Raw genomic sequence first — 22859 nt, 5'->3', positions numbered from 1 at the left:
TGGAGAGACAGCACTAACAGGCTGCATAGTTGTGTTGATAGATGAGAGTGGACATGGTAAGGGAATTAATTGTTTTCCGTGGTTATGGACACTGAGGGGTTCCAAGGTAAGCCACCTGCAAGCTTGAGACCTAAGATGTCAGTTGTACAGCTCAGTCCAAGTCCTCAAATGGGAGGAAGTGAGTGGCAAGTTCTCAGACGGAGACTGAGAACTCTGTGAGTTCAAGGCCAGCCTGGTCTACAAGAGCTAGTTCCAGGACAGGTTCTAAAACTAGAGCGAAACTCTGTCTCGAAAAACCAAAACAACAAAAACAAAAAAAAAAAACCTATTAACCCTTACAAAAATGTTACAGCATGGCAAAATTACAAGTCAAGGTAAAAAATATTAATCATTACAGTGTGGCAATAATTCAAGGAATGGTGGGTAGAATTGCTACATAAAACACCGCAAGTCAACTAAATGTGAATTCCAGATAGGCACGTGATTCTGTAGTTTAAGTATGTCCCACAGAATATTGGGGAACATAATTAAGAAAGTCTTTTTAAGTTTGAACTTCAAGATTAACTGGCTATCTTGTTTTTATTCTTCAAATCCTGGCAACCAGGAGTCAATAGAGTAATCACCAAAGGATAGACCAAATAGAGTAAAATATCAGCTGGATGTGGTGGCCCACACCTTTAACCCCAGTCCTCGGGAGGCAGAGGCAGGCAGATTTTTGTGCATTTCCGGCCAGCCTGGTCTACAAAGGAAGTTCTAGGCCAGCCAGACTTACCCAGTGAGACTCCATCTTAACCCTCTCAAAATAAAGTACGATATCATGGGGCAATATGCCAGAATTTTACTCTACCCTTGACCTCTAAGATTGACCTTGACATGGGTTTTTGCAGGGTTGGATGCCGAGGACCTATCCTGGCAATTGTGTCATGGCTTTCACCTTGGGATTTCTCTCTCAAAACTGACAGAGAGGTGATGTGAGCCTCCCACTGCCCTGCAGCCACCAAGCACAGGCGCTCAGGCTCTTGCTGTGGAAGCACTTCCAAGTGCCAGGCACAGGCCTGGGAATGAGCCTGAGATCAGCAACCCACTGGCTGCGTGTCTACGCCTCTAGTTAACCACTCTGCACCTCTGTTTCTGGGACATGGGGGCGAAACAGAAACAACCTATCATGTTTGCCCAATGGGTTAATATTTATAAAGCTGTAGGTACAAAGCGCTCAATAACCGTTAGCTGAAAAAAATCCCCAGAGCTCTTTAATCACCAGAGGGAACCAGAAGAACAATACGAGCTAATAAACGGGAATAAGTGATACACGTATCAGATTGTTGAGAGGCTCTCACTCACAGCCATTGCCCTCTTTTAGGAATAATGGAAGCCATCAGTCTTACACTCCCTTCTGATACCTGAGAGGCACTCACTAAATCACGTGAGTCCTCTCACACCCTTCCTTCCCCTGGGTCGCTCTTTCACCTGTCAGTTCAGAGAGCAAGCTATGAATGAGCGTCTGTTCGCCCCTCAGAGCCAGGACCGGCCCCTCAGAATAACACTACCTTAGTTGACAAACTGCTACCAAATCAGCTCTGGATATATCGGGGAGGGACTCATGCATGAAATAGAATTTGCCTTTCTCCTTACAGAATTTACAGCCTGGCTGACCATCTCTTCTCACGGGTCTCTCCTAACTCCTGCCATCTTTATTTGAATGGTTGAGAGATTGGGGCAGTGAATTGGCGAAAATTAGAACAGCGACTCTGATCAACCAGAAGCGGTTCCGTGGAACACTGTGTTTAGCCAGGCTCCTGTTCGATGAGTGAACTGCTGTGATTGATTAGTGATGTCTGCCACAGGTGGAAGCGGCGAATGCGGTCTCAGACGTCCTGTTGGTAAGGCTACTGGACCTCTCCTTAATGTACAAAATCTGGGAATAAAAACTCGCAGCTGAAGTCCGCAGGACTACGAACCCAGACCTGAAGGATGGCGGTAATTGCGGTAGAGATCTGACTCACACCTCTAGGAGCCAAGCATATTCAGAGCTGACAGATCGAAAAGCCTCGGAGGAGGAAAGAAATGTGCGCGAGACAGTGAAGCACGATTGCAGTTAGGCCTGACCAGCACGGCTGACTGATAAGAACCTGCAATTCGAAGAGCCGCCACGAATACTACCCCAGGTCTCATCAAGCTTCTTCAGTGGGAATGCCTTTCTCAATGACTACATCCCTGCTGGTAACAGGTCAGATGACACAGATGCTCCCAGGCCTGCTCGGCTTAGAAGATGAGCCTGGAGGGAAAGATGGATCAGAATGGCCTCCTGGCCCCCAGAAATAAGTGCCCTGGATCTTGCCATTAAAACTCAAAGTGGGACTGATGAGCCGGCTCAGGGTAAAGGAGCCTACAACGGAGCCTGGTAACTTCAGCTCAATCCCCAAGACCCATGTGGTGAAAGGCAAAACATTAATTCCTTCTCTGACCTCCACGCATGCTCCATGGCACTCCATTTGTACACACACACACACACACACACACACACACACACACACACATTAAAATGCATATGAACAACTCAAGGGTCCCAATTACACATGCTCACACGGGTTTGTAGGTACAAAATGGCAGCAGACAGTCTTACACCTTGAAGAGAATTTAGGAATCATTCATTCCAGGGCTCCTCAACTTGGGAATTTTCAGAAAACTGTTTTAGTTAAGTTTTTAATTGCTGTGAAGAGATACCATGATATAGTGATATTTTATTTGTCTTAATAAATAAAGCTTGTCTGAAGATCAGAGGGTAAAATTAAGCCACTAGAGGCCAGGCAGTGGTGTCACACACCTTTAATCCCAGGATTTGGGAAACAGAGGCAGATGAATCTCTGTGAGTTCAAGGCCACCCTGGGCTACACAAGATCAATGCAGAAACAGATCCAGGTGGTAGCGGCTCATACCTTTAATCCCAGAATTGGGGAGTCATACCCCTTTAATTCCAGCACTAAAAGGGAATATAAAATGGGAGGAGACAGAGGCTCAGGGCTCAGTTTGCAGTTGCTCAGCGTTGGTAGAGGTTAGATTTCTCTAGTGGCTTGGTTGTTTTGCTTTTCTGATCTTCAGCTTGAACCCCAATATCTGTTTCTGGGGTTTTACATTCCACGACTATGGAAACTGTTTATTTAAAAATCTGTTTATTTATTATATATACACTTTCCAGGAGACAGTACCTGATCTCATTACAGATGGTTGTGAGCCCCCATGAGGGTGCTGGGAATTGAACTGAGGACCTCTGGCAGAGCAGTCAGTGCTCTTAACCTCTGAGCCCTCTCTCCAGTCTACCCATGGCAACTCATATAAAGGACATTTAATTGTGGTAGCTTGCTTACAGTTCAGAGGTTCAGTCTATTATCATCATAGTGGGCAGCATTGCAGCATGCAGGCAGGCAAACTTGGTGCTGGAGCTGAGAGTCCTTACATCTTCATAGGCAGGCAACAGGAAGCTGAGTGAGATATTGGGTGATATGCTGGGCACAGGAGACCTCAAAGTCCACCCCCACAATGACACACTTCCTCCAACAAGGCCATACATCCTAATAGTGCCACTCTTTATGAGATTATGGGGCGGGGGGGGGTCAGTTACATTCAAAGCACCACAAAAATCATTTTTAATTGTTCTTTATTAGTGTGTGTGTGTGCGTGTGCGTGTGTGCATGTGTGTATACCAAGAAGCAAATGTGAGGTCAGAGCTGGTTTCTCTCCAACTTTCAGGAGTTGGTTCCCTCCTTCTACCATATAGGTCCCAGGGATTAAATTTAGGTCATCCAGTTTTGCAGCAAGTGCATTTACCCACTGAGCCATGGACTATTTGGTTTGTTCTTGGTGAGTGTCCCTGGAGAACTGTATTGCAGTCCCCAGTCCCAAGATAGGGACTTGTAATTGCTCTCAGGCTCATCATATGTGGTTATGAAGCTTCTAGAACTAGGGAAGACTCTGGACCTCTCCTCTCCCCATAGGGTGCTGGGTCTGCGCCTTGTCAACCTGTTCCTTTCCACACAGCCATTCCTGAAATCAGTTTAAAACAAAACATGCAAGACTTAAAAGGTGAAAATCCTGTCACTTTCAGCTTCCGTGGCAGTGCAGCTAACCAGCTTGAATGAAAAATTTTACAGGATTAAAAAAAAATTATGTGTGTGTGTGCGAGTGTGTGTATATGTGCATTGTGTGTATGGGTGCATGTGTGTGTGTGCGAGTGTGTGTATATGTGCATTGTGTGTATGGGTGCTTGTGTGTATGTGTGCGTGCATGTGTGTATGTGTGTGTATGTGCATGTGTGTATGTGTGTGCATGCGTGTGTGTGCATGTGTGTATGTGTGTGTATGTGTGCATGTGTGTATGTGTGTGTGCACGTGTGTATGTATGTGTGTATGTGTGTGCATGTGTGTGCATGTGTGTGTATGTGTGCATGTGTGTGTATGTGTGTGTGCATGTGTGTGTGTGTGTGTATGTGTGTGTAGGTTAGAGAACAACTTGTGAGAGTCAATCCTCTCTTTCTACCCAGGTCATCAGGCTCAGCAGAAGCACCTTTACCCACTGGGCCACCTCACCAGCTCTAGGCCTTGGTTTTGAAGGAACAAAGGCATCAAGGTGCACGAGGCAGGCAGGACGTGGGGGAAGAATCCCAAGGTTACTAGTAAGAAGTGACTTGACTATCCCAGGAGCAGATAAGACTGAGGAGGAAATATTGAAGGCTGTCCATTTCACCAACAAATCTTATCATCTTTTTTTTTCTCTCGACTAAAAAAATCCCCCTGCTAATTAGTTAGAGCCCAGAATTGCCCACAGGCACTAACAGTGGCGGAGGGAATAACAGTACTTTCCTATTATCTTCCTAATGCAGGCATCAGAACCCACTCCAGCTAGGCTAGGTCATATTTCCAGCTAAAAAGCAAGGAATTTCAAAGGCATTTTTGCTGGCCCTGGACATATTTTGATGCGGCGCTTTTCTTTCTTGGCTTCACTTAGAAGATCACCCCTATCAAGGGAGCCCAAGTCTCTATGATTACTGAAATGCAAAAAGGAGAAAGCTAAATTTAGATTGTGGTCGGGTGTGGGGTAGTAGATAGCACTGAAAGCAGACAGTAGGAAATGGGAAGTTTACAGCGAAACCTGACATTCTTGTTAACTAAAAACATGGGCTCTACTGCAGAATATACACCCGATGTCCCTGCGCTATAGAGTTTTTGAGAGACATTGTCTATCATCAACCTACTTCCCCCATCCTGTGCACCCCCTAAGCTGTGTCAACTTTTGGGTTGGTTTTGGCATGGTGACATGACATGCTGCTCCTGAATGAGAGATTAAGCTGCTAGGGCAGGTAGGGCTCTTGTTTCTGTGAAGTATGGAACACGAAATGCCCTGCTCTCTCTGCTGCAGACAATGCTCATACATTTAGATGTGCCGCAGGACTCACTCAGGCTGACAGGCCCTCTCGGAGATTGACAGCGTATCAGAACTGTCATGAGAAATGGCTCCCAAACAGGCTGGAACCAGCAGGATGTTGCACGGCATTGAACCCAGATGTAGATAGCAAGGGGGCGGGTTTTGTGTTTAACGGTGATTATATTGTGTATGGGGGTGTACTTACACACCCACTGTAATGGTTAGTATTGCCAACACAACACCTAGAAAGCACGTTTCTGGACACACCTGTGAGGGGTTAGATTAAGGTCGGCTTCTGAGATGGTCTGGACAGGATCGTCTTGTTTATGCTAATTGGCGTGGAAAGACCCGTCTCTATTGTGGGTAGGAATTTTATTTATTTATTTATTTATTTATTTATATATTTATTTATTTATTCTGGTAGGAATCCTGGAGCATCTAAACTGGAGAGAAGATGAACACATATGTGCATTAACTCACTGTTCTCTGCTCTTAACTGTGGGTACAATGTGACTAATGCTCTCAGGCTCTTGCCGTGATGGACTGAGCCATGAGCCCAATCCAGAAAATAAACTAAGGCATCCACGCTAGGTGAGCCGTGTGAGGGAGGCTGGGGGCATCTCTTCCCTTCTGACAAAGCTATTCAAGCCCAAGTTCACTGGGTCCTGTTTTCCAGGAGTCATAAAACCAGCCCTTTGCTCATGCGAAAGGTCAGAAAGCATTCATGCTTTCAGCTCTTAAGGGCATCACAAAAACACACTGAACTCCTAGGTGCGTCCTGGAATGTCTCAGGTTCTATGGGCAACAGGCACAGACTGAAGTCTGGGTTACTTTCCCAGAAAACCCAGTAACCTTTAGGGTGACTGGTTCTGTTGTTGACATTAGTTGAACAAATTGCTGTACCTATATGGGTCAGGGGACCTCCTGTGAGACACCACTCACCCATATCCAGCAAGTGTTTGCTTTGAGCTCTTTCCTCAGCATGGATTTGGGCAGCTTCAGCTTTGTCTTCACCCCTTTCTGTCACACTGCATCACCGGGAGCACACATTGCCAAGACAGCCAGAGCCACCAGTGCTCACGATGGAGGAATGATGTCTACCCGGACATGGGAATTCTGACACAGAGGCCAACTCTGGCCAGTTCTCCAGTCATGTTCTAAGTGCCAGGATCTGACCTAGTCTCAGCGAAAGGAAGAGGAAAACTCCAGAGTTTCTGAACTCTTTGTATTGAAGAGATTGACACAGCTAGGAAGCCCTCATTGGAAACAGGCCAGAATGAAGGCTGAGCCGCAGTGGCAGCAGAATTTGGGTTAAAAGCTGTGGGTAGAATTCACGTCTTATTTGTCTGTTTCCTTTGCACCAAGCCAAGGCAAGCTCACACAGCCCCAAGCCCGGAATAAATGTTAATGAAAAGTGAAGGATCTGGGCGAGGGAACACTTCCTCTCTGGGGACCACACCAAGTTGGTAAAGATACTTCCTAGCTCTAACTAGATGTCCTCTTTCCACTCCCCAGCCGGTTTTCTCCAGGAAGCTTTATCTGCAGTCACCCGGGATGTGCGTTCCTATTCCCTCCCCAGCTCAGTTTCTTAATGATCTCTTGTTCTGCCAAAACCAATTGTCATGGGAACCGCTGAGGCTTAGACAGACATCACCAGCAGCTCCAGAGCCTTCCCTTGGAGATTTGGGAGCAGTCATTCTTATAACACATGAAATCAGATTACATGAAGACAAAGGCATTTGGGGACACCAAAGCCAGTCGTGCATGCCAAAATAAAGGTGGTGGCTATTGTAAGGCTATGACACAGCTCTGAGAAAGGAGGGGAGCCCAAGCTCTTAGAAACGGAATCATGGGAAAGCTGAGCTGTTCTAGTTGAGTTATTTCCTCCCTTGCTGCTGCCTTCTTTCCCTTTCTCTCACCCTTTCCTTCTCTCATCTCCTCGGATGAAAACTTTGGAGAAAAGCGAAAACAGGGTCTTACCATGTAGTCCAGACTGACCTCAAACTCGATTCTCCTACCTCTGCCTGTCCAAGATTACGGTGTTAAAAATGTCTTGTTTCATAGCCACATGGGCCTTAGTTTGTTTTTCAAGACAGGGTCTCACTGTGTAGCCCTGGCTGTACTGGAACTCACTCCATAAACCAGGCTGGCCTTGAATTCACAGGGATCTACCTGCCTCTGCTGCCGGAGTACTGGAATTTAAGGCATGCACCACCACACCCAGTTCTTGAGGGGGGAGGAGTGGGGTTCTTTATTTTTTCTTTTCCCGCACAAGCCCTTTTTTAAAAGACTTCTTTGATTCTCTTTTTGGGGGGATCTCCATGGTGTCTCATCTGTTTGCACGCACAAGCCACTATTCTCTCTGCCTCTTACTCAAGATACGTTTCTGCTTCCAGGCTGTGGGGCGTCTCTTAGCCTTCAGTGTGTGAGCACAGCCCCCGCCACCATCCAGCTCCCTGAGTCATCTGTAGCAAAGGGGACATTCCTGAAGCCCACGTGGGGCCAGTGCTCTCTTCAGCCTCAGGCACCACCGGGGCCTCTGTCACGTACTATACCAGAAAAGCCCTTCGGGATTGTCTGCTTCCTGGCAAGCCCAGACTTAGACATTTCTAGGAGCAGCTAGCCCACTCTTTGTTGAAACGATCTTCTAAGGAAGGAGGGAGTGTTCATTGGCAACACATTTGAACACCAAAACCCCTGTAGCTGGAGATACGCAAGTGGGGGGTATTTTGGATAAGAATGAACGAATCCAAACAGATCTGGGCTCAACAAATCTTACTTCCCATTTTTAGCTTTTTGCTCTTTAAGAGAACTTTTCTAGACTGGATTTTCCTGACGAGCTGCCAGAACTCTGGATCCCAACTGTTCTCAAGAATCTAAAGAGTGAGGTTTCACTTTTTTCCCTCCTACTAACCAGCCATGAGGCCAGGGCTAGTCCCTCCCCCACTGTGGGATTCAGTTCTTGCGCTCTCCATTCCCAGCATGGGAGATTGCCTAGGTTCTCTTGTTAACCCTCCACCACCCAGCCTTTCCCTAGCCACGCTGTCAGCTCCCCACATTTTTCTGAGGCGGGGGTGGGGGGTGGAGGGTGGGGTGGGGGTGAGGGGGAGAGCAGATACTTAGAACTCACAATTCCTTCACTACTCAAGGTTTGATTTTTGCTTTCTCTCTGTTCCATTTTTTCTAGGGTTTGAGTGGCCAGTCCCTGGACCTCGCCAGTTGTTCTAGTTAGCTTGTATGCTGCTTTAGTGAAACATCTGAACCAAAAGCATCTGGATAGGAAATTTATTTCATGTCATAGGTTATAGTTCATCGTTGAAGGAAGCTAGGGCAAGACAGCACTGAAGTCAAGACCATGAAGGAATGCTGCTTACTGGCTTATTCCAGGCTCATGTGCCCACATCCCAAGCCTACTTGCCAAGGGATGGTACCACCTGCCTAAGGATGACACCACCAACAATGAACCGGGCCCTTCTATGTCAATTAGTGTAGCATGCTTTCTCAGACTGACAGCCCCCAAATCACAACACAGAGTCTTATTATTGGTTATGAATGTGCAACCTTATCTTATGCTCATTTCTAGCTAGTTCTTTTAACTTAATTTAACCTGTTTCTCTTCATCTAAGTTTTGCCTTGGGGCTTTTTACCTTTCTTTCATTCTGTATGTTCTACTCTGTGTCTGTCTGACTGGCCCAGGTGTCTTCCTACCTTTCTCCCTTGTTCTCTTTTTCCTCTCTTCTCTCCTCTTCTCTCTTGAGCCTAAATGATTCCTTCTACTATTCTCTCTGCCCACCAGCCATGCCTATCCTTCTACTGGCTGGCTATTGGCTATTCAGGTTTTTATTAGGCCAGTCAGGTGTCTTAGACAGGCAAAGCAACAATGCTGCAAGATCCCCGCGGCAGTAGGCAGCAGAAATGCTGTAGGTCCCAAATGGTGGTAGCAGGCCATGTGGTGGCAGACAGTGGGCCCTGGGAGCAGCCAGTCCCAGGCAGAGACGGCTGCTGGTCTCAGAGCAGTGGTTGGTCCCAGGCAGGGAGACACATGGCAGACGGGCAGAAGACAGAAACATGGATAGACACGACATGTAGGGTGAGGTTGAATGTTTATTCAGGGGGTTATGGAGGAGGAAGGGTGAAGAGGGAGGGGACAGAGAGAGAGGGAGAGAGAGAGAGAGAAGAGGAGAAAGAGACAGAGAAGGGGGGAAGCAGAGAAGTGGGCAGAGAGGCAGAAGCGAAGCTCAGGCGGGAAGCTGAAGATCAGCCTGCCTCAGAGGATGGGGGAGGGAGTGGGCGTGGCTTGTCTCTTAAAGGGACCCAAACCGTAACATTATGCCTAAATAGGTGAAGTCCCCACAAAAGCCAACAAAGAAACTGAGTCCTGTATGTAAAAACAAAGAGCCTTTATTTTAATCAAGTTTGCAAACTCGGTCTCTCCGCATGTTCAATGTATTGGAATAATCAGAGAGCCCCAAGCTCAATTAGAATTGGGCTTTTATAGTAGTAAAGGTGGGGGTGAGGAGTTTCTGATGTTCAGGATTGGTGTAGGAGGTTCTTCTATCTATATGTTGCTTTCATTGGTTGAATAAAGAAACTGCCTTAGCCTTTTGATATGGCAGCACTTAGGTAGGCGGAGTAGACAGAACTGCATGCTGGTAAAAAGGGAGAGAGATAGCTGCCATGGAGCTGCCAGAGATAGACATGCTAAATCTTGCCAGTAAGCCAGGTGGCAATACACAGATTATTAGAAATGGGTTAAACCAAAATGTGAGAGTTAGCCAATAAGAGGCTAAAGATAATGGGCCAGGCAATGACTTAATTAATACAATTTCTGTGTAATTATTTCGGGTGTAAGCTAGCCGGGCAGGACGGTGCCAAAAGCAGGCCCTCTCTCCCACAACACAGGACCCCTGATTGGCTGACATCTGTCTAGGGGTGTCCTAGTGAACGTATGCTAGCAGGTGATCCTATCTACAGCAGTTGGAATGTTAGTCATTTCCTTTGGATGGTCTGTTCTTGGTGGAGGTCAGGTAATCTCAGTTTGTGGTTCCTCCTGCAACCAGGTAAAGAAATTGCCCTTTAAAGTTCCATGGAGCACATCTTTCAGGAGGGAAGATGGGATCAGAAAGCCGGCAATGAATAACACGGATGAAGATGCAGAGCAAAAGTCCACCCATAGTGGAGGCAGAAATGCAAAATTATCAGTCCTCTGCACATGACATGCCTGCTGCATTCATGGACTCACAGCCTCTGTGGTCCCCTGCAAAAGTTCAAGCCTGCTAAACATTCCAGCAGGAAGGGTGGAACGGCTCTGAAGGCCCCACCCCTAACTCAGGAGTTATTGACAACTGATGGCTGCTGGGAGAGGAAGAGGGACTTTTCACTGTGGCCCATGCCACTGTGGTTGATCCCATGGCCATGCGCAAATGGCATCACTAATTGGATTCAATGAGTTATGTCCTGACTGAAAAACAATTTTTATGTGTTTTAGATCCTGTACTACAGGAAGTCTTTTTGGGGGAAACTGTGTCCTCAGCACACCCATGGCTTTTTCTGGGGCTGAGGGATACAGGAACTAGAATAAGGCAGATTAAACATGATGGCTGGCTTTGGAGGGCTAAACCTGTTTGTTTGTTTCTTTTTTTTTTTTAATGAGGTAGTAGCTGAGAGTGTGGTCTAATCCAGGGAAGAAGGCAACAGACAAATTCTAAATGTCTTTACGAGTGTTTGTAAAGAAGCAGGGTGTGAGGAGAATGTACAGATTCAGGAAAGCCATGGGAGCAGCAGGATAAAGATTGCCTCCTACCAGCCAAACGTCTGTGTGTGTGTGTGTGTGTGTGTGTGTGTGTGTGTGTGTGTGTGCGTGTGTGAGCGTGTGTGTGCATGTGTGAGCGTGTGTGTGCATGCATGTGTGTGTGTGTTCACATGTACGTACAGTACAGAGTCAGAAACATATCTACATGCCTCAGAGCCTCAGTTTGTTTGGAAGAAAGCCCTGGCCAGTGAGAACGGTATAAACAGTGAGCAAACACCATGCTCTTCCACATCCAAGTGGAAAGAGCTGCCCGAGAGCCTGAAATGGAATTCGGCATGGCCCTCCTGGGCTCTAGCCCCTGCTCTCATCCCTAGCTACCAAAAGTCAGTATTCTGTCAAGCAAAGCTGACCCTGACAACCACTACCAAATAAGCCTCGAAGAGCAGCCCTTTCTCCATGGGCTCTGCCCTCAGAGGTGCAGGTTCCTCACTAACTGGAAGCCACCAGATCTTTCAGAATGCTGCAGTTCATATCACTGCAGGTCCCCGGCAGATGCTGTTTGCTCAGCTTATCCAGAAAAGAGAGAAATGGGTGCCCCTCGGGAACTACCCAGAAGATGATAAAGGAACGTCAAGTATAACAAACATTCCCCAAAATAATGACAAGTAAAAGTCTGCATCCTCGGGAGTCCAGGAAACTCACAACTTTAGGTATCTTCTGTGTTCAGATCTCTTGGTGTACAAATACCAAAGACTCAAATTGGAAGAAGTGAGGCCGGTCACCAGAAATGAATGTTAGTGAAGGCAACCACAGTTGTGGTAGCTGTATACCCAGGAGTAGACACTGGAGCCAGAAGATATGGGTTCAAATCCCAACCCTGCCTTTTAAGGATCCCATATACTTAGGCAAGTTGTTTAGCCTTTCCTTAATTACAAACATGACTTTTTGGGTAAAATTTTGTCTGGGAAAATATTGCCCCTTCTTCTTCAGACTGCTGGAGAAACTAAGCTATCAAATTGTAATGCGCTTGGGCAAGCCTAGCTGATGGTAAGAGACTTATTCAGTATGGGTTACCAACTACGAAGGATTGTATTTCTAGAGACTCCAAGGGGTTCCAAGGACCTGCTATCAATTATTGTGTCTTTTCTTAAGGATAGTGATTCCCTGGCATTAGCCTTGTGGGTAGGACAGGGTACATTCTTTACTGTAGCCAGTCCTCCTCATTCAGCTCCCTTTTTATTTATTTATTTATTAAAGATTTCTGTCTCTTCCCCGCTGTTATGGTTTTGGTCCCTTTAAGAGACAAGCCACACCCATCCGCTGAGGCAGGCTGATCTTCAGCTTCCTGCCTGAGCTCCCTCTCTTTTCCATCTTCCTCTCGGAGAGGCAGCTTCGCTTCTGCCTCTCTGCCCACTTCTCTGCTTCCCCCCTTCTCTGTCTCTTTCTCCTCTTCTCTCTCTCTCTCTCTCCCTTTCTCTCTGTCCCCCCCTTCACCCTTCCTCTTCCATAACCTCCTGAATAAACATTCAACCTCACCCTGCATGTCGTGTCTATCCATGTTTCTGTCTTCTGCCCGCCCGCCATTTGTCTCCCTGCCTGGGACCAGCCATTGCTCAGGGACCAGCAGCCTTCTCTGCCTGGGGCCCACTGCCTGCTGCCACATGGCCCGCCACCACTGCTCTGGGACCAGCAGCCATCTCTGCCTGGGACTGGCTGCTCCCAGGGCCCGCTGCCTGCCACCACATGGCCCTCCGCCACCATTTGGGACCTACAGCATTTCTGCTGCCTACTGCCACCGGGGATCTTGCAGCATTTTTTAAAAAGGAATAACACCCGCCACCGCCTCCCATTTCCCTCCCCGTCCCTCAATCAAGTCTCCCTCCCTCGTCAGCCCAAAGGGCAATCAGGGTTCCCTGCCCTGTGGGAAGTCCAAGGACCATCCACCTCCATCCAGGTCTAGTAAGGTGAGCATCCAAACTGCCTAGGCTCCCACAAAGCCAGTAGGTGCAATAGGATCAAAAACCCATTGCCATTGTTCTTGAGTTCTCAGTAGTCCTCATTGTCCACTATGTTTAGCGAGTCCGGTTTTATCCCAGGCTTTTTCAGACCCAGGCCAGCTGGCCTTGGTGAGTTCCCGATTGAACATCCCCATTATCTCAGTGTGTGGGTGCACCCCTCGCGGTCCTAAGTTCCTTGCTCGTGCTCTCTCTCCTTCTGCTCCTGAGAGATGCCCTATCATACAACAAAAGTATATGCTCAACTATGTTCATAGCAGCATTGTTTGTAATAGCCAGAACCTGGAAACAACCTAGATGCCCTTCAATGGAAGAATGGATGAAGAAAGTATGGAATATATACATATTAGAGTACTACTCAGCAGTAAAAAACAAGGACTTCTTGAATTTTGCATGCAAATGGATGGAAATAGAAAACACTATCCTGAGTGAGGTAAGCCAGACCTAAAAAGAGGAACATGGGATGTACTCACTCATATTTGGTTTCTAGCCATAAATAAAGGACATTGAGCTATAATTAGTGATCCTAGAGAAGCTAAATAAGAAGGAGAACCCAAAGAAAAACATATAGGCATCCTCCTGAATATTAACCTTCATCAGGCGATGAAAGGAGACAAAGACCCACATTGGAGCACCGAACAGAAATCTCAGCTCCCTTTTTTGAGGCAGAGTCTCTCTAAGTAGTTCAAGCTGACTTTGAATTTACAATCTTCCTCTCTCAGCCTTCCCCAGATTTTGGGATCACCACACCTGTCTCTAGTAAATTGCTTGTTTGTTTGTTTTTGTTTTTCAAGACAAGGTCTCACGCCTCAGCCTGGCTTTGAACTCTCCCAGTAGCTGAAGATAACATTGAGCTTCGAGCCTCTGCCAGTACCTCCCAAGGGTTAGTGTTACAGCCTGCATCACCACACCCAGTGTGAGCAGTGCTAGGGGATCAACCCAGGGATCTGTGAATGGTAGGCAGGCACTCTACCAGCTGGGCTCCAAGCCCAGCCAGCTGCAAGTTAAGCTTTGTAAGGCAACTGACTTTGTGGCTTATCTTCCACCTCCTCCCTTCAAGAAATACCAATTTGTGATGCTGCTTTGGTATGCTGATTACTTCTGAGAGCATTTGGGGAACAGCAAATCCAGGCAGAGGCATTCTCTGAGCTCCCCTTATCTAGCTAAAGACAGACACCCCCCCCCCCAAAAGGGACAGAGCTGTCAATCCATTACTAGAGAATCTCCTCAGCCAGAGAAGATTAATTGCATCACAGGAGAGAAGTTTGGCAGTGGACACAGTCCCACAGATGCTGTCACAAGCTGTCACCTGCTCTTCTGTGGCCAATTTGTCTTTCTCCAAACTCACTCTCTCCTAAGCTGTCTACACCCCTCCTGTGTCTACACCCCTGCTCCATCTTCCCAAGGAAGAAGAGCATAGGCTTCTAGATAACCTCAGGTTTGGGGTAATCATTTTCCTTTTCTGTGGAATCTCTGTGTATGTGACAAACCTGTCCATCTCTCCTTGTGGTCATCTCTCTCTTCTCCGTTTCCTCTCAGGCACAGAACGGAGTTCTCGAGGGGCAGAGGGGACATTTCCATATGCTGTGCACGTAAAAGTTTTTTTCTTGCTTGCCTCAGTGGTCTTAAGGGACACTCTAAAGAAACCTGTTTTCCTACCCATTAGACTAGGAGACTTGGAAAGCTTTGTACCCAGTGGAAAAGCCAACCTGGCAAAGAGATGCCCCTGAGGGCTTTCTAATGCCCACTTCCTCCAAAACCAGAAAGAAAAAAAAAGGATTTTTAAAGGGAGATTTTTGCCTGCCAAGCCTGAAGCTGAATGTGCTTCAAAGTGGTCTTCTTCCCACAGCAAGATTCTCTCTTATTTATTTATTTATTTATTTGTGTGTGGTGTATATGGGCACATGCACCACAGAACTCATGTGGAAGTCAGAAGGAGACTTTGCGGAGTTGGTTCACTCATTCTACTTTTATGTCTTCATGTGGGTGGGTTCCCAGGAGGAAACTCAGAACTCCATCTTCCCAAGGAAGAAGAGCATAGGCTTCTAGATGACCTCAAGTTTGGGGTAATCACTTTCCTTTTCTGTGGAATCTCTGTGTATATGACAAACTTGTCCATCTCTCCTTGTGGAGGTCAAGCACCTTTACCCACTGAGCCATCTTAACGACCTAGGCTATTTCTTATTCTATGACGGAAACTGGAGCTTTGGAGTCGTCAGCTCTCCCCCGAACCATCTCCCTCTACAAGCTGTTCTCTCTTACATAAGGAGCACTTTGAACCCCCAAAATAACTGTGGGTCAGATGATGGCACCACTTGGAGTCGTGTGCATATCTCTGGGCGTCTCTCTGTCTGTGCTGCCCAGACGCGATCCTTCTTACCCTTGGTAATCCTTACTGGTCCAAGGGTGCCGAGGCAAACCATCGGTCATTCTATCTCCAGCAGCAGTCTCAGAGGGCCAAGAAGATGTCAGCATCAGAAAATAAACAGCCCTAATATTAGCCTAGACGTGTAGACAGGTTTCTCCAGCAGGTGGAGGGGAAGAAAAGCACTTACATTCTCATATATTTTTAAGTTGTACCCCATGCACCCAAACCTCCCAGAATGTCAATCTGTGTCTCTTTTGACCTAGAACAGCTGTTATTAATGAAACGCTTACTTTAGGGATGAGGCATCATCTGGCCTTCAGTTCCTGGGCTTATGGTAGCTGGAAGTCCCCAGAACAAACTGACCATTCATTTCTAGGCCTCCTGACCCTACATGTCCCATCAGGCAGGCAGCAATTCCAGGGCTTCAGCACATGGCCACCCCCTCTACCATAGAAAAATGTGCAGGTGACAGTTGCGAACAGGTCACCGAGCAAGTCACCAGACATCACAGTGTCACCAGTGAGTGTTTCCGAATGAGATTCATCGCATCTGTGCAGCTCGGGTTGTTGTTCATGGGACTCTGTTCTAGGTGGTGGGAACCCCAAGGAGACTCCGTGCTTGATCAGGTAGAAGTAACAGGACATCCTTATCAAAACAAGGCCTTGTGCAAAAGAATTAAATCTTGGCTGAACATTTGATGCTGCAGGATTAGAGCATCTTCCCCATTTTTCTAAGTTGGTCAATATTTTGATTTTATAATTGTCATTGTCGAGGGCACTGATTTGCATAAATATGTGATGCAAAATGGCAGAGCCATGTTGAGGGCCATTTCTGAAACTGCTGGAAATTCTGTCCTGATCCCAAGCCAAATCATTTAGTGATTTTTGGTAAAATTCAATTCAACTGCTCAAATGACATTTTCCTCCTCCTTTTCCTGTGTGTACATGCTATGTGCATGCATGTACATGCCTGTTTGTTTTCATGGGTGTACATGTGTGTGCATGCTTGTGTGTGTTACTGTTGCCAGAATTTTCAAGATCCCCCACATTCAGTTATGAAACCCCATATAGGGCCAGCACCCACAGTTTAATTATCCCTAATCCTATGTAAATGCCATGCAAATCCCTGTTCAACTGTTCAGTTTATTTTTTACCTTTATTCATTATTTGTTTTGTGTGTATGTCTGTGGTCAGGCATGTGCCACAACACATATGTGGAGGTCAGAATACAACCTTCTGAAGTAGGTTCTCTCCTTCCGCTATGTAAGTCTCAGGTTGTCTTTTATTGAAAATAGACCCCCCCCCATTTGTTATATTCTGACTACAATTTCCCCTCCACCTACGACTCCCAGTTTCTCCTCCCTGTTGGACTGGCCTAGATCTTTGGCCCAAGATGAAGTCACCTAGGACACAAGGTGGATGGCCTATATGGGACCCAGCCCCGTCAGGGAACCGGAAATGAGTGCTCTGTACTTCTCAGAAGGCTTCTGACCCCTTGTCTCTGCTTGACCACAGCCTCCTGCTAGGGCTAGCAGCGAGACCCACCCCCACCCCCTACAAAACAAAACACAAAATGACCTTGCTTACTGTAGTCTCTTTTGCTTCCCACAGTTTCTTTTTCCTTAACACTCTCCTACCACACTCCAGCCCAGATAAAAGCACCCTTACAAACTCAGACTTTCGTTTTGACATTGCTGCATTCCCTTCCCTTGTGAACAGTCCGGAAGTCATACCCCGAATAAAGCTTTGACTTTTGGTCTCAGAGCAACCCTCAGGATCCGGTTATCTCAGTAGGCCTTACGCTCCCATCCCCCCCTTCCATCCGTAGCCACACCCTTTCTGTCTTTACTTAGAAAACAAATGGGCATTTCAACATAAAACCAGGTACACTGACCCTGGATGAAGAGAAAGTGGGGGAACAGTCCTGAACACATTGGCACAGGAGACAACTTCCTGTTCAGAACTCCATTAGTGCAGGCATTAAAATTAATAATTAATAATTGGGGACTTCATGAAACTGAAAAGCTTCTGTAAGGCAAAGGACACCTTCAAAAGGACAAAAGAGCAACCTACAGAATGGAAAGAGATTTTTACCAAATACACACCCAACACAGGACTAATATCCAAAATATATAAGAAACTCAAGAAATTAGATAGCAAGAAACACAAATAGCCCAATTAAAGCATGGAGTATAGATCTAAGCAGAGAATTCTTAATAGAAGACACTCGAATGTCTGAGAACCAGTTAAAGAAAGGTTCAGCATCCTCAGCCATCAGGAAAGTGTAAATCTACGTTGAGATTTCATCTTAAACCTGCCAGAATGGCTCAGATCAACAAAGCAAGTGACAGCTCATGCTGGTGAGGATGTAGAACAAGAGGAATACTCCTCCATTGCTGGTGGGAGTGCAAACCTGTATAGCTACTAAGGAAGTCAATATGGCAGTTCCTCAGGAAGATGGGACTCAGTGTACAGCCATACCACTCTTGGGTACCCAAAGGATGCCTCATCCTACCATAGAGACATTTGCTCAGCCATGTTTACTGCTGCTCTCTTCATAATAGCTAGGAACTGGAAACAACCTAGATGCCCCTCAACAGAAGAATAGAAAAAGAAACTGGTACATTTACACAATGGAGAATTATTTGACTGTTAAGGGGAAAAAAAGGCATGAAATTTTTAGTCAAATGGAAGGGACTAGAAAAATCATCCTGAGAGAGGCATCCCAGACCCAGAATGGCGTTACAACAGAGAGTGAGAGACCTTGGAACACTCAGCCCTAAATGGGATGTCTCCATCAAATCCCTCCCCTCAGAGCTTGGGGAACACCACAGAAGAGGAAGCAGAAAGACTGTAAGACCCAAGGGTTGGAGAGCACCAAGAGAACAAGACCATCTAAATCAACATGAACAAAGCTCCTATGAACTCATAGAGACGGAAGCAGCATGCAAGGGCCTGCATAGGTCTGCACTAGGGCTTCTCCGTTTGTATTATGGCTTCCAGGCTAGTGTTTATATGGGATTACTGAGTGTGTGAACGAGCTTATTTCTGATCCTTGTGCCTTCTCTTGGACTCCTTTCTTCTGTTGGTCTCTCTCGTCCAACTTTGATAGGATAGTTTTTATTTTATCTTTTTTTTTTTAACAGACTTAATTCACATTTATTTTCCTTGTATAAAAACCCTTATGTGGTGGCCACAGTTGGAGCCTGGGTCCTCTGAACAGAGACTCTGGTGTGGGTTTTCACAAGATGCTCAGTGAATTCCTGATAAGGAGACTCGGTGAACACAGTCTCTTTCCAGAGGTCGGGGGTCAGGTAGCTGTAGGTCTTAGAGATGGCATCAAAGGAGGCCTTGGCAAAGTTGCCCAGGGTGGCAGTGCAGCCCCTGGCTGATGTGTAGCAGTCATCAATACCAACCATCATCAGTAGCTTCTTGGGCACAGGAGCAGAGACTATGCCAGTGCCTCTGGGGGCAGGGATGAGACACACCAACAAAGAGTCACAGTGGCCTGTCACATTGCCCGGAACAGTGTGGGGCTTGCCAATCTTGTTCCCCCAGTAGCCTCTCCGCACAGGGACAATGGAAAGCTTGGCCAAAATGATGGCCCCTGGGATGGCAGTGGCTACCTCCTTAGAACACCTAACACTGAGACCAACATGACCATTATAGTCCCCAATAGCAACAAAAGTCTTGAACCTGGTCTGCTGGCCAGCCCAAGTCTGCTTCTGCACGGGCATGATCTTCAGAACCTCATCCTTTAGGGATGCTCCCAGGGGGAAAAAAAAAATCAATAATCTCGGATTCCTTAATGGGCAGGGAGAACAGGTAGATCTCCTCCAGGGACTTGATCTTCATGTCCTTAACTAGGTGGCCCCTCTTGGTGATGGACATCCATTCCTTGTCTTCGGCTTTACCTCTGTGCGGGCAAGCCCTGGGGCCTCTGCCAGGACCATAGCCCCTTAGACTGCAGAAGCTGCCAGAGCCTCCTAACCCTGAGCCCCTGGGCCCTCCCGGTGCACCGGTGTCATCTGCCATTTGCTGTTTCCCCAATGAAGAAGCAGCTTGATTTTTATCTTATTATATTTTATTTTGTTACAGTTAAAAGAATGAATGGATGTAAACTGAGCCACTAGGGTAAAGGTTAACAACTGAACTGTCATTTATACCTTCTGGGAGAAGGAAAATAAGCTTTCTCCAATGGAATAACACTGGCTATATCAATCACTCCAGGGCAGAGCTCATGTTCAAGAGTAGTTGAGCAACAAGAAATGGACTCCAAAGTGTGTGTGTGTGTGTGTGTGTGTGTGTGTGTGTGTGTGCTTTTATTTGGTTAGAGTTTGGCATTTTTCGGATGTTTTGTTTGTTTGGTTTCATCTCTTTTGGGGTAATAATGTATTTTGTTTTTTAGGTTTGGGATTCTTGTCATATTGGGTTTTTGGCTTGTTTTTTTGAGGAAGAACTTAAAAGTTTGGTGGATAGAAAAGGAGAGAGGATACAGACAAATTTGGGGGAGGGGAAAAATGACTAAAACACTTAAATTTTAAAATTGTTTTAAATAATAAAAATATATTAAAGTATTTTTAAAGGGCCAGGTACTGGTGGTACATGCCTTTAATTCCAGCACTTGGGAAGCAGAGGGGAAGTACATGAGTTTGAGGCCAGCCTGGTCTACAAAGTGAGTTTCAGGACAAATAGGACTGTTATACAGAGAAACCCTGTCTCGAAAACTCAAAAAAAAAAAAAATTAAAAAGGAAAACAAACAGGCATCTAAGGAATAATACTAAAATAAGATAAAACAAAAACAAACAAGCCAAAACAGTACAAAACAAATAAGAAAAATAGACAAAGAAAAAGCACAAGAAAGAATAAAGATGCACAGACACATTTGCCTGCAGAGGAACCTCATAAAACACAAAGCTGGAAGTCATATTACATACACAAAGGACCTATAAGGTAAAAGTCAAAAGAGAAAAAGCCCTGACAACATCATGAGATAAGGAATGATGCCATCTCTAAAGATGCCATTGCATTCCTTTTATGTTGGCCATCAACGGCTGGGCACAGGGCTTACACTTAAAAGTGGTTTTTTCTCCAGTGAGACCTCCTTGAAGAAAACTAAGTTTCATTTGCAAGCACTAACAATTACAGCTCCTAGGCTAGGGATGGGGGCGTGTGTCCCCTTCTCCTTTCAGCTCTTGGACCCCATCTGGTGTACACCATGCTGGCCCTGTTCATGCTGCCATCGTCCCTGTGACTGCATATGTGTTCTAACCCTGCTGCATTGTGAAGGCTTGATTCCTTGGTGCCCTCCGTCTTCTCTGGCTCTTACACTATTTCTGCCTCCTCTTCTGTGGGGTACTCTGAGCTCTGAGAGCAGGGATTTGATAGAGACCTCTCATTTATGGGTGAGTGTATCAAGTTCTTTCACTCTCTGCATATTATCTGTCTGTGGGCTCTGTTTTTGTTCCCATCTGCTGTGGGAGAAAGCTTCTCTGAAGATGGTTAAGCAAGGCATGGATCTGGGAGTATAGCAGAATATTTTTAGGAATCGTCTCATTGCTAAGGCCCTTCAGCAGAACAGTAGCATTTGGTTTGCCCCTGGTTCCTTGGGCTATCTAGATTCAGGTTCTTGGCTACCCAAGTATAGCGCTGGGCATGGGTTTCATTCCATGGAGTGGACCTTAACTCAAACCACAAGCTTTGTGCCATTATTGCACCATATTAGGGGAACAATAATGACACGGATAGGTAGATAAACCATTATAGATCAAAGGGTTTGTAGTTGGGTTGGTGTTTACCTTTCTCTTTCAGCAGTGCAGAGTGCCTTCCAGGATCATTTACACTATTTCATAGGGGTGAAGGCTCTAGGTAAGCACCAGCCTGAGTTCTTCATGCTCAATGAATTGTGTGGGTTTTGTCTTCAGCAATAGGGCCTTACTTCAGTTTGTAGAGAGCAATCACTGGCTGCAGCAATAGCCTGGGTTGTCTGGGGGTTCCTATGGGATCTCTTTGGCTTTGGCTGTAAGCCGTATCTAGTATTGAAAGTTTCATTTGGTGACAAGAAATGTCCAGTTGGGACTATGTCACCCCATTATTCGACAGTATCATTTAGATTGCCTACATGTACACAGTTTAGGAAGCTTTACTGTGCTAGGTTTCTGCATGACCCCTCAAATGGCCCTTAGTTTTATCTGTCCCTTCCTATATTCCTTCCCTTACCCCAACTTGTTCCCTCAGTTTGACCCTCCCTTTCCAGTACTACCCTATCCACCTATAACTTTCTGTTCTAGTTCCCTTCCTAGGGAGATCCATTCCCCTTCTAGCCCCTTACTCTTCACCTAACCTGGCTATATGGATTGTAGCTTGCTTACAGTGACTTAACATCTAACTGAGAGGACATGACTTATTTGTCTTTCTGGGTCTAAGTTATCTCACTCAGGATGATGTTTTTCTCATTCCATCTATTTGTCTTCAATTTTCATTTTTTAACAGCTGAGTAATACTCTACCATGTAAATGTACCATATTTTCTTTATTCATCAATCCACTGATGGACATCTATGCTGTTTCCAATTTCTTTGTGAATAGAGCATCAGTGAACATAGTTGAGCAAATACCTCTGTAGTAGGATGAAGCATCCCTTGATGCTACACAGGCTCCAGGGTGGTAGAGCTGGTTCTTGAGGTAGACTGATTCCCATCTTCCTGAGGAACCGTCACACACAGCTCCATAGTGGCTGTCCAAGTTTGCATTCTCACCAGCAATATATGATACTCCACATTCTCCCCAATATGAGCTGACATTTGTTTTATTGATTTGGGCCATTCTGATTGGAGTAAGATAAAATCTCAAAGTAGTTTTGATTTGCATTACTCCGATGACTAAGGATGTCGAACATGCCTTTTAAGTGCTTCTTGGACATTTGAGTTTCCTCTTTTGAGAATTCTCTGTTTAGAACTGTACCCTATATTTTAAATTGGGTTTTATTATCAATGTCCAGTTTTTTTTAATTCTCTCCATTCCCCCTTTCTGTCTCTGTCTCTCTCACTACACACACACACACACACACACACACACACACACACACACACACACAAAATTAGGTGTCTGTCAGATGTGTAGTTGGTAAAAGTCTATCTTTCTTTTTCTAATTCTGGCCAGGCAGTGGTGGTGCACGCCTTTAATCCCAGGACTCAGGAGGCAGACAGGTGAATTTCTGTGAATTCGAGGCCAGCCTGGTCTACCAAGTGAGTTTCAAGACAGGTTCCAAAGCTACAGAGAAAATCCGTTGAGGAAAAAAAAAAAAA

At 46.0% G+C, this 22859-nt stretch overlaps 1 pseudogene; it reads right to left on the bottom strand.

The window, feature by feature from the left end:
• Window positions 1-18734: 18734 nt before the first annotated feature.
• On the bottom strand, window positions 18735-19587 carry LOC121455110 (annotated as a pseudogene).
• Window positions 19588-22859: the final 3272 nt, after the last annotated feature.

The sequence above is a fragment of the Microtus oregoni genome, unplaced genomic scaffold, assembly GCF_018167655.1.
Source record: "Microtus oregoni isolate MIOR12 unplaced genomic scaffold, Mior012 000000F_ref0000247, whole genome shotgun sequence".
NCBI lineage: Eukaryota > Metazoa > Chordata > Mammalia > Rodentia > Cricetidae > Microtus > Microtus oregoni.
This window is presented reverse-complemented; position numbering and strand designations above follow the sequence as displayed.